Source organism: Schistocerca nitens, chromosome 7, assembly GCF_023898315.1.
Source record: "Schistocerca nitens isolate TAMUIC-IGC-003100 chromosome 7, iqSchNite1.1, whole genome shotgun sequence".
NCBI classification, from domain to species: Eukaryota; Metazoa; Arthropoda; class Insecta; order Orthoptera; family Acrididae; genus Schistocerca; species Schistocerca nitens.
Genome location: NC_064620.1, coordinates 306,309,020 through 306,311,519, shown reverse-complemented (window position 1 = coordinate 306,311,519; position 2,500 = coordinate 306,309,020). Strand labels below are relative to the sequence as shown.

General features: G+C 58.6%; 1 non-coding gene across 1 annotated transcript in view; it reads left to right on the top strand.

Moving 5' to 3' along the window:
* The first annotated feature begins 2,111 nt into the window (after positions 1 to 2,111).
* Positions 2,112 to 2,500, top strand: part of LOC126197231 (small subunit ribosomal RNA) — a 1,909-nt gene continuing 1,520 nt past the window's right edge. Inside the window, exon 1 of the ribosomal RNA XR_007539612.1 lies at positions 2,112 to 2,500. This exon is cut by the window's right edge and continues 1,520 nt beyond it. This is a non-coding gene — a ribosomal RNA (small subunit ribosomal RNA).

Here is a 2,500-nt window from a genome sequence, read left to right as displayed (position 1 = left end):
AACCCAAGTTGCGCCTTAACCTAACCCAAGTTGCGCCTTAACCTAACCCAAGTTGCGCCCTAACCTAACCCACGTTGCGCCCTAACCTAACCCACGTTGCGCCTTAACCTAACCCACGTTGCGCCCTAACCTAACCCACGTTGCGCCCTAACCTAACCTACGTTGCGCCCTAACCTAACCTACGTTGCGCCCTAACCTAACCTACGTTGCGCCCTAACCTAACCTACGTTGCGCCCTAACCTAACCTACGTTGCGCCCTAACCTAACCTACGTTGCGCCCTAACCTAACCTACGTTGGGCCCTAACCTAACCCACGTTGCGCCCTAACCTAACCCACGTTGCGCCCTAACCTAACCCACGTTGCGCCCAAACCTAACCCACGTTGCGCCCTAACCTAACCCACGTTGCGCCCTAACCTAACCTACGTTGCGCCCTAACCTAACCTACGTTGCGCCCTAACCTAACCTACGTTGCGCCCTAACCTAACCTACGTTGCGCCCTAACCTAACCTACGTTGCGCCCTAACCTAACCTACGTTGCGCCCTAACCTAACCTACGTTGGGCCCTAACCTAACCCACGTTGCGCCCTAACCTAACCCACGTTGCGCCCTAACCTAACCCACGTTGCGCCCAAACCTAACCCACGTTGCGCCCTAACCTAACCCACGTTGCGCCCTAACCTAACCCACGTTGCGCCTTAACCTGCCCTGTAATTGTTAGTTATATGAATCTAGGAATTCGTGTAGCGTTGCCTAATTGCAACCATCTCAACATAGTTCACTTCGCGCACACTGTGGTGTTCTGCGTATTGATTCATTTTACGGTGCGTACCCTCACATCTTGCGAGTGTTGCTTACTTTCCACATGGTCCCGCTATCCACTGTATTGTGTACTGCAATAGGACGTATATCGCCCCCGCCCCCCCCCCCCCCCTCCCCTCCTGTCACCTCTAGCTCGTCGGTCAGGAGTTCGCGTGTTGAATGCGCTTCGCAGCTGTGCAATGGCATTCGCATACGTACGCTGGCCACCTTCCACGTGTTCTTTCGTGCACACGTCGCAGCGTGTATGTATGCTGATGGAGTGCGTCGTGACACACAACATCCAGGCATGCAAGACTCGTAGAAGTCGCAAATGTAGATGGATGTCTACGTTTGCTGCCCAAGTTACGCAAATGAACTGGAAATCCGTTGTTGCGCGGTTGTTCGCGCTGGAGGTGAATCGTTGATATCGACGATCGGTACAGGTATTAACCGGTTGCTTCAGCGACACCCGTCATACCCACGAACGTGAGTGGGCATGTGGGTATGAAGCGATACGCGGCGGTGGCTGGGTGGGACCGTCCCCGGCCGGTGAGGGGGGGGCGCCCGGCGTGCTGGCCGCGCGCTGCGTGGGCGCACGCGCGGCAGCCGGCTGGTGGGGGCGCCCAGTGGCAGGCGCGCCGGCTGACGGAGGCGGCAGGCGGCGCATCTGCGTGCCGGCGCACCCAGCGCGCGGCGCCGTGCGGCCAAAGTGGGTCCTCCCGGGCCCGGTGCGAAGCGCGGTGGACATCTGCAGTGTGCTGGTCCGATTGAGGACTGTGTGCGTTGAGGATGCGCCGCCGCCCGGCACTCGGCGCCGCGACGCCGTCTGCTGCTCGGTCGCCCCCGCGGTTCTCGCAGGTGGTTTGTATCGCAGCTGTGCGGATGTGTTGGCGCGTGCGCTGTGCTGGGAGAGTTCGCTTTGGCACCCAAGTGGGGCTCTGCCCCTCTGTGGCGCTGGCGTTGGAGCTGCCCGGTCACTGTTTGTGGCCGCGTGTTGTCTCCCGCCGGCAACACCACGACAGCACGCTCCCGGGCCTCTGTCGGCAGCGGCAAGCTCAGTTGGGAGCACGGGTGGTCGCACTGAAAGCGTCTACTCGCCTATCTCCGGGCGATTGCGCCTCTCTCGAACCCGACCAAGTACTTAGGACGGCGCTGCGCGCCGCCGGGACCTGAGAGGGTTTCGAGGTGTATCGTGCAGGGGAGCCCAGCCTCCTCCTGTTTGCAGAATAATTGAGCGGACGCTTGCGTGTTCGCGCGGGCCCCCGGGACACACTCCCGGGCGGCCGGCTGCTCAGCTCTAGTTGACGCAGCTCCCTGGTTGATCCTGCCAGTAGTCATATGCTTGTCTCAAAGATTAAGCCATGCATGTCTCAGTACAAGCCGCATTAAGGTGAAACCGCGAATGGCTCATTAAATCAGTTATGGTTCCTTAGATCGTACCCACGTTACTTGGATAACTGTGGTAATTCTAGAGCTAATACATGCAAACAGAGTCCCGACCAGAGATGGAAGGGACGCTTTTATTAGATCAAAACCAATCGGTCGGCTCGTCCGGTCCGTTTGCCTTGGTGACTCTGAATAACTTTGGGCTGATCGCACGGTCTTCGTACCGGCGACGCATCTTTCAAATGTCTGCCTTATCAACTGTCGATGGTAGGTTCTGCGCCTACCATGGTTGTAACGGGTAACGGGGAATCAGG